We start from the raw sequence: 15542 nt of genomic DNA on the forward strand, positions 1-15542 counted from the left end.
TATTAACTAGACCCTGAAGGGTAATTCCCTATTTGCTTCTTTGCCATTGCCAATGGCCGCCACCATAGATGCTTAATTAATAGTCTGGTTATTGATGGTGTTAGGGTGGTTAACCCTCACATCATCATGGAGCATGTGTTTAACTTCTTTTCTAGCATGTTGGCTGTGAAGTCGGCCTCTGGTTTCATTATCTCTCCCAATTTCTGACAACAAGATAGGAGGGTTTCGGACGAGGAGAATGTGGCCATCTCGATTCCTCTATCTGTGTAAGAGATTGAGATGGCCATTAACTTGGCCAACAATTCTAGCCCGGACGGATTCTCTATCCCCTTCTTCAGAAGGTTTTGGTCTATTTTGCGCCCTTTGGTCTGCGCTATTATCCAAGGTTTTTTCTTAGGCACAGTGGACAACTCTCATCTTAATTATGCCATTCTATCCCTCATCCCCAAGGTCAAGGGTGCTGATTCTATCTCTAACTTTTGCGCCATTCCCTTGAGTAACAACTTTGCTAAATTCCCACCTAAAGGGCTGGCAATGAGGTTGACACCTGTAGCTCATCGTACCATTAGTCATGCTCAGTCAGCCTTCATCAAAGGGAGACATATTTTGGAGGGTGTTCTTTGCTTGCATGAAATTGCTCATGACCTTAGAGTGCGTGGCACTCGGGCTATTATTCTAAAACTAGTTTTTGAAAAGGCCTACGATTCGGTGAGTTTGGGATTTTCTTCGGCAAGTGTTGCATACCAAGGCGTTTGAATCTGGATTTGTGCACATATTGATGCAGCTGGTCTATGGGGGGCACAAGGCAGTGGCAGTTAATGGTTAGGTCAACAAATACTTTGTCAATGGCAAGGGCCTACGGTAAGGTGATCCCATATCCCCAATTCTTTTTAACATCGTGGCTGATGCACTATCCTGTTTGTTGGACCGGACATCCTCGCTGGGCATATCACTCACGTCGTTTCCCATCTTCTTCCTCACGGCATGACCCACCTTCAATATGCTGATGATATGATCATTCAGTGGAACTCAATGAGGCTTGCCTTACCAGTCTTAAATTCATCCTCCTTTGCTTCGAAAGCTTGTCGGGGCTAAAAATCAACTTCTATGGAAGTGAGGTCATTGTTACTGGGGGTCAAGGACATTGAGGCTATCTGGGTGTCCTAGCTCCTTAACTATTTGTGACGCCCCGAGACCAATGCTCGAGAAGACTTCCATGTGTTCCGGGTTTCGCCGTGTGTTTCATTTGTGCCCGCCCTTTTATTTGTGCATTGCATCATGTCATCATGCCATCGTCTCATAAATCTTTTGTAACTCAACTAAATAAATTGCATGGATCTTCGGTCCATTTAAACCGAGGGAATTCACATCGTGATTCTCTTTATAACATATACTCCCGATATTAGGGAGCTATATTAAATATCCCATTAACTTGGAATCACCCATCACACAATTGCATTACTCTTCAACTCTTCTTGTATCCGACTTTACCTCATATATTTTTCCTTGTCATCCCTCTCACTTCCTTCTTCTTTCATGTCTTTGCAAGTGACCTTATTCCTCCTCCATTAATGTTCATCTTTTCCCTATAAATCTTGCCTTTTTCTGACACCCTCTCTGTCAGATTTCATCCCATTCGAAGTTGTTTCGGTCAGGTTCAAAAATGATTGAAGTTTGAGAATAGTTCAAACTCTAATTATTTTTCTACCTTCTAAAAATGCCAGAGCAATTTATTCAAACCCTACATAAATCCAGGGTTCCAGATATATTTTTATATATCTCATATTCCTAACCAAAACCCCTGAGTTTTCCCCTTTTGTTGGTTGTTTAATTATATAAACAATAAATTTAAGATAGGGAAGATTTTGGAAAGGAGAGGGAGCCCAGCTGCAGCCTCAGGCCGGCCGGCCCAAGGCCTCCCGCGCCAGCCCACTTGCAGCTAACCCTAGCGTACCACTTGATCCTCAACTCCCTCTCGTCCTCATCCACCGCCGCCTCTCCCTTCGTCCCTTTCCCCCGATCCACTTCTCTCCCTCGTGCTACACCCCAACGCCCCATCTCCCTCCACTCGTTTTTCTCCCTCACCGCCACTCTCACGCACGCATCGCACCAAGGGACCGATCCCATCTCCCCTGCCCCGCGCTATACCTCCCTCTTCACCACGCCCGCTGCGCCGCCCAGGGTCTCCTTAGGTGTCGGCCTCCTGCGTCGCCGGTCTGACTCCCCTTCCTTGCCGGAGCGAGCTCGTCGTCCGCCACCATGCTCTAGCGCCGCCTCGAGCTCATCTTCCTCGACCCCCATGCCGTCCCGCAACTCCCTCGCCCCGCTCGATCTGGACGCAGGATCCCGAGCGCCTCGACCCGCTGCCTGCTTGCCAGAGCAGCAACAACAGCCCCATGCGCTGCCCGGGCCTCCCCTGCATCCTCCTCACCGCTGAACCGGTCTCCTCTCCATCTCCTCTGCGCCCATGGGCCTTGACGCCCTTGTTGTTGCGGCTGCTAGACCACCACGGCGCCATCAGGAAGACTATGGCCACCACCAAGAACCCCCGGACCTGTCAAGACGTGCACACGGAGACCCAAGTCAGGAGACTACCGATGGCCCTCCAAGTTCAACAATCGTCGACACCGGAGTACCACTACTTCAACAGGTGTACAACTATGCAGTTTCACTGAGTACCCCTTCGGATTCGTCGAGTTCGACTACCCCGGAAGAACCGGAGCGCTAAGTATCACTACCTTCGTCTTCGGAATCGCTAAGAACGTCAAGTTCCTTCATGACGCCCTACGCCTAAAACGATCACCAAACCGGAAACAACGCCAAGTACTAGGTCAACGAGGACCGACATGTTCGCCTTCCGCCGTCTCCGAAATCGCCAAGTACCACGACGATACGAGAACAACTGCCGTCGACATGCATTTTGCCAAGTACCACTACCATCGACGCGAACCATTACTTCCACTACGGCATGAGTACAACTACTACCGCTACGAACGTGACGAGAACGTCTACTTCCCCTACACCGCATCGAACTTGGTCCATTCCGAAAACACACGCTTCGAAGGTATAACCCTGAGACGACGCCCGTGAATGAATGTTGCGTGTTGTATGAAATGCTCGCGTTTGCACCGTGCCCGACGTGTTTCTTGCATGCTACCCGTTGCCATACCGTCGTCTCGTGGGACACCCGGTAACCGGGATCACCCCACCATCTCTAGTTATTCTGCTCCCGCCACACCACCTTTTGCACCGGTATCTCCGTGAGCTACCGGAACCGATATGTTACTGTGGCATCATTTTCGGATTCGTTGCCGTGGCACCCCTTTCGTTTCCGCCATGGTGACAAATGCTTCATAATAATGCTCTTATCAACTTATTCATAATTATTGCATAAAACTTGCATGTCATCCGCATCATGATAACAACTTCAAAAATGTTTAAAATTGTTGCTGCATCAAATTGCTAGTGCATATGGGGATTTACCGGAATTGTTATTTGTTATGTCCGGCCCCATTTAAATTGTTTAGATGGTATAGTTTTGTTATGCTTCACCTCTTGCCATATTTACACAACATTTAATATTGTTGGGTACCTAACCGGGAGAGAACTAAATATTTAATGTGGTGTTCCGTCAATATGCAACTCGTTGCATATTGAGCTCCACTTAATTTGTAGAATTTGCTTGTGCATTTTGCCATGCCATGCATATTTAAACCGGACATGCATCATACTTGATTGTGCATCATGCCATGTTCATGTCGTGGTTGTTTACTATGTTGTCTGCTTCTTTCCGGTGTTGCTTCTTCGGGTTGGTTCTGATAATGTCGAGTTTGTGAGGACCCGTTCGACTACGTCCATTTGTACTCTTCATGGACTCGTTCTTCTTCCTTGCGGGATTTCAGGCAAGATGACCATACCCTCGAAATCACTTCTATCTTTGCTTGCTTAGTTGCTCACTCTTTTGCTATGCCTATGCTGCGATACCTACCACTTGCTTATCATGCCTCCCATATTGTTCAACCAAGCCTCTAACCCACCTTGTCCTAGCAAACCGTTGTTTGGCTATGTTACCGCTTTGCTCAGCCCCTCTTATAGCGTTGTTAGTTGCAGGTGAAGATCGAAGTTTGTTCCTTGTTGGAACATGGAGATGTTGTTCCTTGTTGGAACATGTTTACTTGTTGGGATATTACACTATATATCTTATTTAATTAATGCATCTATATACTTGGTAAAGGGTGGAAGGCTCGGCCGTATGCCTGGTGTTTTGTTCCACTCTTGCCGTCCTAGTTTCTGTCATATCGGTGTTATGTTCCCGGATTTTGCGTTCCTTACGCGGTTGGGTTATAATGGGAACCCCTTGACAGTTTGCTTTGAATAAAACTCCTCCAGCAAGGCCTAACCTTGGTTTTACCATTCGCCACCTAGCCTTTTTCCCTTGGGAGTCACGCATCCCGAGGGTCATCTTTATTTTAACCCCCCGGACTAGTGCTTGTCTAAGTGTTGGTCCGAAATGGGCAGCCTGCAGGGCCACCTCGGGGAAACATGAGGGATGGTTTTACTCGTAGCTTGACCTATCTGGTGTTGCCCTGAGAACGAGATATGTGCAGCTCCCATCAGGATGTCGGTGCATCGGGCGGCTTTGCTGGACTTGTTTTACCATTGTCGAGGATGTCTTGTAGAATCGGGATACCGAGTCTGATCGGAATGTCTCGGGAGGAGGTCTATTCCTTCATTGACCGTGAGAGCTTGTCATGGGCTAAGTTGGGACTCCCCTGCAGGGATTTGAACTTTCAAAAGCCGTGCCCACGGTTATGGGCAGATGGGAATTTGTTAATGTCCGGTTGTAGAAAACCTGAACTTGAACCTTAACTTAATTAAAATGAATCAACCGCGTGTGTAACCGTGATGGTCTCTTTCCGACGGAGTCCGGGAAGTGAACACGGTGTTGAAGTTATGTTTGACGTAGGTTGTTCTAGGATCACTTCTTGATCATAGTTTATCGATCGTGCTTTGCCTTCTCTTCTCGCTCTCATTTGCGTATGTTAGCCACCATATATGCTAGTTGCTTGCTGCAGCTCCACCTCATACCTTTACCTTACCCATAAGCTTAAATAGTCTTGATCGCGAGGGTGCGAGATTGCTGAGTCCCCGTGGCTCACAGTTACTTCCAAAACCAGCTTGCAGGTGCCGATGAGACCGTGCAGATGACGCAACCAAGCTCAGGAGGAGCTCGATGAAGATCTTGTCCTTTGTGTTGTTTCATTCTAGTTGATCAGTAGTGGAGCCTAGTTGGGGTCGATCGGGGACCTTTGTCGCATTTGGGGTTCTTCTTTTATTTTGGCTCCGTAGTTGGGCCCTGATTGTATTTGGTTGTTGTAATGCTTTATTCATGTAATTGTGTGAAGTGGCGATTGTAAGCCAACTATGTATCTTTTTCCCTTATATATTACATGGGTTGTGTGAAGATTACCTCACTTGCGACATTGCTTTCAATGCGGTTATGCCTCTAAGTCGTGCTTCGACACGTGGGAGATATAGCTGCATCGAGGGCGTTACAAGTTGGTACTCAGAGCCTTCCCCGACCTTAGGAGCCCCATTGCTTGATCGTTTTTAGCGGCCGAGTTGTGTCTAGAAAATTGTTTTGAGTCATTTAGGAATTATATATCGGAGAGTTTAGGAATTCTTTTTACTTCCCAGTCTCCTCATCGCTCTGGTAAGGCATCCTGATGTAGAGTTTTGACTCTTCTTTTCTCAAATTTCACAATTTTTGTTAGGATCATGCGGGTATCTTGGAATCGTTCCGATGGTTTTATGATGAGAACATTGTCTTGGTGCCTCCTGTCAGGGGTTTTGTGGAAGTGTCCCAGGGAGTTGAGCTCCGAGGTGTTGTCGTCATAATTTTATCGTTGCAGTTCTGGAATACCTGAGTTTAGTATGCCGACATTGAAAATCTCTTTTATGCAGTTCGTTGGTGAGATAACCTCGACGCCACCCAGTACTGGGGCGGGAGTTCGGGAGTATCGCCATAACTCGTATAACGGATGCTTTTCGAAGGTTGAGGTAGACGATTTCCGAAGTTTTCTCGGTTATGTGTTGAAGGATGGATACAGTTGGATGTAGGATTTGCTAGTTTTGGGGGAGATATTATGCTTCCCCTGTATCCCCAACAACTGATTGCATAACCGGAATGGTTCGGGAGTTTCATAAGTGGGAATTCAAGTAGCTCTTAGGATATCTTTCCGACAGATGTATGCTATGAAATTGGGGTTCGACGTCTAGTGGTCCGCCTATTCGCGGTTGGTTTTACAGTGGTCTCGTTGTGTCTTAAAGAGTCCTTGGCTATGCTGACTCGGGGACGCTTCGTATGTCATGTGCACTGTCTTGTACATGATGGTGCTGTACGATCGAGCCCGTGTAGGCCCCACCACGAAAACCTCGGACGAAATCTCTATCATATGTTTGTTCCATCTTATTCTGCGAGCCAATCCTTTGTTTTGTTTTGAGTTGTGGTATTCGAGTTGCTTCGAAGTCAAATGTTGATTCCATCCCTTTCCTAAGAGGTGCTCTCATCCTTCTATGTGAATACTAATCCTTCATGATAATCGAGATTGTCATGTCAATCCTTTTCAACCGGTGTGCTTCTCTTAAAGTGGATCTGATCATTTTCAACATCCGCAAGATCAACTCAAAGTCTTCTCAACGTTGTTCGTTTCATCCGTTTCCAAGTTGCCTTTGTTTTCCCGCCCTCCCTCCCTTGTTTTTCTTCAAGGACTCAAATTTCTTAATCAAGTATCCATCTTATTGATGTGAAGCCTCTCCATTCTTTTCCTTCAATGTTCGTATCCGGTGATTCTCATAAAGATTCTAACGGAGCTTCAAGTTCATCACTCTTCACTCATTCTCTTCTCCGGTGGATTCAAATCAAGCTTTTGGTGTTTGATCATATTATTTTCCTTATTTCAAATGTCTTCTCTTGCCGGTGCACCTCTCAATCATTAACTTTTCGTTATTCATTTGTTCCGGAGTGCTAAATATATCTCGAAGATTCGTGTTTCCACTCTGCATTCCTTCAAGATCTTTTGAGGTTGTTATCTCATTCAAGCCATTTAAATTCAACTGGTGCATTCTCTCTTTTAAATCGTTCAACGGTGTTTCTTTTGAGTGGGCCCTAACCCATAGGTCTTTTCCCAGGATCTTACCTGACCCTTCTTATTTTCTCGGAGCTATCCTCAAATTTCTTTTTGAAGTTTGACATAAGAATGATTTATCATCAGTCAAATGCTTTTCTCCAAGATCTGTCGAATTCTTTTCATCGTTGGCTCAACCTCTTCGTTTTTATTCTTCCGGAGTGTCTAAATAATTCTTGGTGATGTTTCTCGTTGTTTTGAAGACCGAAGAAGATTTTGCCTCCATATCTTATCCGTTCTCTTCAAGATTCGTGATTCTAGCTTGTTGCCATCATCTCGTAATTGTTTCGATTGTGAGAATCTTTTTTTCACCCATCAGGATATATTCAAGGGTATTTTCAGTTCGATTATCCGGAGCCCATCATTTCAGAAGACTTGTTTATTCTCAGCTTTCAGCTCTCGTCCTCCTAATCTTACCGGTGCATCGTTCAAGTGTTCTCTAATCATCTCGTCATCTCTTCATTCTCATATATCTAAATTCTCTCAAGCATCTTCATTCCTTTGCTAATTCTTCCCGGTGTTTTCTTTATCTTCTCTTCGTTCATTTTTAAGTCTTACGGTGTTTCATTCAAGATTCCTCTTCTTACGTTATCATACTCCCGTTCTTTCAAATTCTACCGGTGGTTCGTTGAAGACCTTCTCAAGTTAACGCCATATCTATCCTAATCCTTTCTTCGAGAATAAGTAGTATGCCAAATCCATTGTTGGTCATCAATTTAATTGGTGAAGGATACACATAACATAATTCTTACTCTTGTTTCACACAAGTGATTAATTCCTTATTCCGGAGGCTCATCAAATTCTTGTTTCCATTTGTTCATCTTTCTTTTCCGGAGTGCCATGTTTTTCTCTTTATCTCGTTGCTAAGCTTCATCTAATCATTGCAAGGTTTTAACCTTAATTTTTCTCATCTTTCTTTCCGTCCGATCATTCTTTTGTGTACCGGAGTTCTTCATGAAGGTTCTACATGATGGTTCATCCATGATTTAATTCATTCTCGAAGTGTTCATCGAGATTCTTTTCCAAGAAACTCAAGCTTTCTTCATATTGTAATCCAGAGTGCAATTCTTTATTCCGTATCTTTGGAGGTGGTATTATGTCATTCTTGATAATTTGAGTTCATGTTTCATGATTCACGTATTATTAAGAATGAGGTATTTTAAATCTATCAATCTCGTCATTGGAATTATCTTGGGTTATATTTCACCTAAAGCTTTCCCTAAGGAGTAACGCTATTAATGGCGATAATATATGACCCAAGTTCTTCATGTATCCTTCCGGTGATAAGTTTCTCGTCTCCTTGTTCATTCCAATCCAATTCTTTTTCCATGAGTGGCGGGTTGTCACCTCATAATTTGAGTTGTATTCCATAAGACCATATCAAGCTTATTATTTTCGTTGTTGGTTTTCCAACAACTCCGTTCAACCCTTCTCCTAAAGATGCCTTTTCAGGCTCTTTTGTAGCAGAAGTTGGCATTGTCTTCCACATTCGTTAGTCTCAATTATCTTTACTCTACTCTTTCGTTCCGGAGACATTGTGATGTTGCTCTCTGCAAACCATCTTCTTGTTTTGTCAGGATCGTGTTCTTTTCGTCCTTATCCTTTTAACCGGAGTGTCGTGCCTGCTTTTCAAATTTTTCCCATTCTGCCAAGTTTTGCCTCCCTTCTCAGACGGAGTGCTGCTCAAATTATATCATTCTTAATCCATCTCTATCTTGTTTTAACCAGAGTGGTTTCAATATACATCTTGCCCTTCAACCTCAAGGTTTTTCTCAATGTTCTTTGTCCCTCTTTTCTAACGGAGTGTTTTCAAATTTGTCATCTCCATTATTCTTTTTCTCGAAATGGCTTAACCTTTTCAAGGTTCTTTGGTCTCACTCGTTTGTCAAAGAAGCAACTTAGTGTTACCTCTTCTCTTTCTCTTCAGTTTTCCCTCTGGTGCCATGCTAGATCTCAGGACGAGATCCTCTCATAGTGGTGGAGTGTTGTGACGCCCCGAGACCGATGCTCGAGAAGACTTCCATGTGTTCCCGGTTTCGCCGTGTGTTTCATTTGTGCCCGCCCTTTTATTTGTGCATTGCATCATGTCATCATGCCATCGTCTCATAAATCTTTTGTAACTCAACTAAGTAAATTGCATGGATCTTCGGTCCATTTAAACTGAGGGAATTCACATCGTGATTCTCTTTATAACATATCCTCCCGATATTACGGAGCTATATTAAATATCCCATTAACTTGGAATCACCTATCACACAATTGCATTACTCTTCAACTCTTCTTGTATCTGACTTTACCTCATATATTTTTCCTTGTCATCTCTCTCAAGCCATACCCATGCATCATCCCTCTCACTTCCTTCTTCTTTCATGTCTTTGCAAGCGACCTTATTCCTCCTCCATTAATGTTCATCTTTTCCCTATAAATCTTGCCTTTTTCCGACACCCTCTCTGTCAGATTTCATCCCATTCGAAGTTGTTTTGGTCAGGTTCAAAAATGATTGAAGTTTGAGAATAATTCAAACTCTAATTATTTTTCTACCTTCTAAAAATGCCAGAGCAATTTATTCAAACCCTACATAAATCCAGGGTTCCAGATATATTTTTATATATCTCATATTCCTAACCAAAACCCCTGGTTTTTCCCCTTTTTTTGGTTGTTTAATTATATAAACAATAAATTTAAGATAGGGAAGATTTTGGAAAGGAGAGGCAGCCCAGCTGCAGCCTCAGGCCGGCCGGCCCAAGGCCTCCCGCGCCAGCCCACTTGCAGCTAACCCTAGCCTACCACTCGATCCTGAACTCCCTCTCATCGTCATTGACCGCCGCCTCTCCCTTCGTCCCTTTCTGTAACGCCCTCGATGCGGCTATAGCTCCCACGTGTCGAGGCACGACTTAGAGACATAACCGCATTGAAAGCAATGTCGCAAGTTAGGCAATCATTATAACATCCCATGTAATATATGATAAAAGAGGGAGATACATAGTTGGCTTACACTCGCCACGTCACATCAAAGTACATAAATAACATCCATCATACAAACACTCATGGCCCGACTACGGCGCCAAAATAGAAGAAAACCCAACATGCGACAAGGCCCTGAATCGAACCCCAACTAGGCACCACTACTGATCATCGGGAAAGGAAACGTAGTAACGCTGAGAGTCCTCGTCGAACTCCCACTTGAGCTCGTACTCGTCACCTGGAGCGGAATCACCTGGACCTGCATATGGAGTTATAGTATCTGTGAGCCACAGGGACTCAGCAATCTCGCACCCTCGCGATCAAGACTATTTAAGCTTATAGGAAGGATAAGGCAAATATATGTGGAGCTGCAGCAAGCGACTAGCATATATGGTGGCTAACTTATTCGCAAAAGAGAGCGAGAAGAGGAGGCAAAGCGCGAGCGAGAATCTAGAGGAACAACCTGCGCAAGCATAACTCCAACACCGTGTCCACTTCCCGGACTCCGCCGAGAAGAGGCCATCACGGTAACACACTCAGTTGATTCATTTTAATTAATTAAGGTTCAAGTTATCTACAACCGGACATTAACAAATTCCCATCTGCCCATAACCGCGGGCACGGCTTTCGAAAGTTCAATCCCTGCAGGGGAGTCCCAACTTAGCCCATGACAAGCTCTCACGGTCAACGAAGGAATAGACCTCCACCCGAGACACACCGATCAGACTCGGTAACCCGGTACAACAAGACAATTCGACAGGTTAAAACAAGACCAGCAACACCGCCCGAATGTGCCGACAAATCCCGATAGGAGCTGCACATATCTCTTTCTCAGGGCACACTCAGATGAGCGCTCCATACAACTAAAACCAACCTCGAGTTTCCCCGAGGGGCGCTGCACAGGACTCTAGTTTGGACCAACACTCAGAGGAGCACTGGCCCGGGGGGGGTAAAATAAGATGACCCTTGAGTCTGCAGAACCCAAGGGAAAGAAAAGGCTAGGTGGCAAATGGTAAGACCAATGTTGGGCATTGCTGGAAAAGCTTTAATCAAGGCGAACTATCAAGGGGTTCCCATTATAACCCAACCGCGTAAGGAACGCAAAATCCGGGAACATAACACCGATATGACGGAAACTAGGGCGGCAAGAGTGGAACAAAACACTAGGCGAGAGGCCGAGCCTTCCACCCTTTACCAAGTATATAGATGCATTAAGATAACATAGCAATATAATGATATCCCAACAAGTAAATAAAGATGTTCCAACAAGGAACGGCCTCCAATCTTCACCTGCAACTAGCAACGCTATAAGAGGGGCTGAGCAAAGCGGTAACATAGCCAATCAACGGTTTGCTAGGACAAGGTGGGTTAGAGGTTTGACATGGCAATTGGGAGGCTGACAAGCAAAAGGTAGGCATCGTAGCATTGGCATAGCAAGAGCGAGCAAACTAGCATAGCAAAGATAGTAGTGATTTCGAGGGTATGATCATCTTGCCTGCACAGTTGTCAGAGTTGACTGGATCCTCACAAGCAAACTCAACGGGCTCCTCGGTAGCGAACTCGTCTCCCGGCTCTACCCAACAAGACAAACAAGCAACAAGGATACAATCAACCACGTGCAAGACCAAGCAATATGATGAAATGATGATATGCTATGCGGGATGCGATGCGGGATGCAAAATGCAAGATATGACAGGAAATGCATGAACCTGGCCTCAACTTGGAATTCCAAGGGTGCCACTGGAAGATGGGATGAAATCGCTTGAAAACGATATAAAGATCATTGGAATCGGAGTTACGGTTTGGAAATGGCAAGCGTTTTAAGATATGACACCGGTCTGCGATTTACAGCAAGTAGGCCTCTAGATGCAACAAAATGAACATGCTACAGTCACCAAACATGACAACAAAATACATGGCAGGGATGCACACAAGATGCTTAACAAAAGACTAGCACTGAGCCACGGCCAATTCATCCATTATGAGGTTCAAACAAGCATGGCAAAAACGCAAATGCAAAACAGATTCCAGACTTAGTGAAATTAACACTTGTCTGAAATTTCAGATCACGAAGCCCTCTTCGGAGCAGCAAAACAACATGATACATGACCTGATTAAGACAAGTAAGAACATGGCATGGAGCTACTCAACAAGCTTAACAAAAGACCCAAAGTGACCTGGGGCCAAAAGGGTTCACAAAATATACTAACGGGCACACGAACATAGCTAAAACACAATCAGTTTTCAGACTTAGTGAAAACTGAGACATGCTGAAATATAACTCACGAAGGCATGTAAACGAGCTCGATGCACTCACCACGGTGCAAGTCATGGCAAGGCAAGCATACATCCATTAAGAAGGCACAAAATACAAGCTAGACATGGCAAGAACAATGGCATAGCATGCACGGATCAACTACAATAACATCGGCAAAATCGCAAACGAGTTGACGATCTGCCCAGATTCACCACGAAGCAAAAGTAGAGCTCGATTGACTCAAGCTAGGGTGCTCCATAATTGCAAACAAAGACATGGATGGATAGAGCATAACATGATTAACAAAACTCCTTTACTGATCATCCTCAAAAGAGGCACGGATCACTAGGAAACAAGCTGAACATATGGCATCATGAACTAAATAATCCCAGACTTAGTGAAAACAACTAAGTCTCTGAAAACAGATTTACCGGGTGCCTCACTTTGCAAGCTTGCACAAGTCACCACACACATCCTAAAAATGCATGGGTTGCACCTCTGGAAAGAAGACAAAATGCTTAACAAAACATATGAAGGACTCACAGGCATAGCATGCACACAATAATCATGGCAAAAATGACAAAAGTCTAAGATGAACTAGCAGATCTGACAATTAACTCACGAAGCCTCCTTCTAACAGCATTTTGGGCATCAAGATGAACTCAAATGAAAATGATGCAATGGAATGAAATGATGTACTCGTCGAGGCGAACATTTTGATATACTATATGTCCAAATCGGAGCTACGGATGCAAAGTTACGGCCGGTCAAAGTAGGCATAAAAATTAGGGTTGGGAGGAAAAGTCAACCGAGATATTTCTAGATCTGGATCGGCACGCTTCCCGAGGCGGCGCCGGAGTTACTATTCAGCGCGGACTTGGGGATCGCCGGAGGAAGAGCGGCGGGCGGCGGCGACGGAGGAGGGCGGCGTCGCGGCGGTGGCCGGCCGGGCGGCGGGCGGCGGCGCGGGGCGGCGCGGCGGAGGGGCCCGGGCGAGGGGCGCGCGGGATGGCGGCCGCGGTGGAGCGGCCGGGGTCGGGGAAGAGGGCGCGGGGCGGCGGGCTCGGCCCGGGCGGCGGCGGGAGCGGGCCTCGCCGCGGGCCGGCGGGCCGGCGGCGCGGGGTGGCTGCGTGGCGCGGCGGGTGGCGCGGGGCGCGGCGGACGTGTCCGGCCGCCGGACACGTCCGTCGGCGGCGGATCTGTTTTTTTTAGACTAGGGTTTCGGGGGAGGAGAGATCCGAAAATGGAGGGGGTATTTATAGGCATAAGTGGAGCTAGGAGAGTCCAAATGAGGTGCGGTTTTCGGCCACGCGATCGTGATCGAACGCTCTAGGACATGGAGCAGAGTTTGGTGGGTTTTGGGCCAAATTGGAGGGGTGTTGGGCTGCAACACACACGAGGCCTTTTCGGTCCCTCGGTTAACCGTTGGAGTATCAAACGAAGTCCAAATGATACGAAACTTGACAGGCGGTCTACCGGTAGTAAACCAAGGCCGCTTGGCAAGTCTCGGTCCAATCCGGAAATGTTTAATCCCCACACACGAAAGAAAGCTAGAAATGACCACCGGAGGAGAACGAAGCGCCGGAATGCAAAACGGACAACGGGGAAAATGCTCGAATGCATGAGATGAACACGTATGCAAATGCAATGCACATGATGACATGATATGAGATGCATGAAAACGAAAACAACACACGGAGACAAAGACCCGAACCCGAGAAATAAATATAACTTAACGCCGGAAACGGCAAGAGTTGGAGTACAAATAGGGAAAGTTACATCCGGGGTGTTACAACACTCCACCACTACGAAAAGATCTCGTCCCGAGATCTAGGACTGAAAGAACTCCGGGTACTCAGAACGGAGGTGATCCTCGCGTTCCCAGGTAGCTTCACGGTCGGAATGGTGTGACCACTTGACTTTGAGAAATTTGATTGACTTGTTGCGAGTCTTGCGTTCAGTCTCTTCAAGAATAGCAACTGGGTGCTCACGATAAGAGAGATCTTCTTGGAGCTCAATGTCCTCGAAGTTGACGGTGCGGTCAGGAGTCTTGAAGCACTTTCGAAGCTGAGAGACATGGAACACGTCATGAACATTTGCAAAGTTTGAAGGAAGCTCGAGTTGATAGGCGAGGTCGCCTCTCTTGCTGACAATCTTGAAAGGTCCCACGTATCTAGGGGCAAGCTTCCCTTTGATACCGAAGCGACGAGTACCTTTCATAGGAGAGACACGGAGGTAAACATGATCTCCGATCTCGAAAGCCAAATCACGGTGCTTACTATCATAGTAGCTCTTCTGGCGGGATTGGGCTGCTTTGAGGTTATCACGAATGACTTTGCACATTTCTTCTGCTTCTGTGATTAAGTCATTACCCAGCAGCTGACGTTCACCGGTTTCAGACCAGTTGAGAGGGGTACGGCACTTCCTGCCATACAGAATTTCAAATGGGGCCTTGCCCGAACTTGCTTGAAAACTGTTGTTGTAGGAGAATTCAGCATAAGGAAGACAATCCTCCCACTTCATGCCGAAGGAGATCACACAAGCCCTGAGCATATCTTCAAGAATCTGGTTGACACGCTCGACTTGACCGCTTGTTTGAGGATGGAAAGCAGTGCTGAAGCGGATGTTGGTGCCCATGGCCTTCTGAAAAGAATCCCAAAACTTGAGGTAAAGATGCTGCCACGGTCTGAAGAGATCACTTGAGGAATACCGTGCAGAGAGACAATGCGAGAGGTATAGAGTTCCGCCAATTGAGCTGCAGTGATCGACTCTTTGATAGGCAGAAAGTGAGCCACTTTGGTGAGCTTGTCGATGACAACGAATATAGCATCATTGCCACGCTTGGACTTTGGAAACCCAGTCACGAAGTCCATTTCAATGTGGTCAAACTTCCATTCTGGAATGGCAAGAGGTTGGAGGAGACCTGCTGGCCTTTGGTGTTCTGCCTTCACTCTTCTGCAGACATCACATTCATTCACGAATTGAGCGATCTCGCGCTTCATTCGAGTCCACCAATAAGCTTGCTTGAGGTCCTGATACATCTTCGTGCTCCCAGGGTGGATGGAGAGGAGAGAATTGTGAGCCTCGTTCATGATCACTTTACGAAGTTCACCTTTGGGCACAACAATACGATC

The sequence above is a fragment of the Triticum aestivum genome, chromosome 6A (assembly GCF_018294505.1).
Source record: "Triticum aestivum cultivar Chinese Spring chromosome 6A, IWGSC CS RefSeq v2.1, whole genome shotgun sequence".
In the NCBI taxonomy this organism is placed as follows: domain Eukaryota; kingdom Viridiplantae; phylum Streptophyta; class Magnoliopsida; order Poales; family Poaceae; genus Triticum; species Triticum aestivum.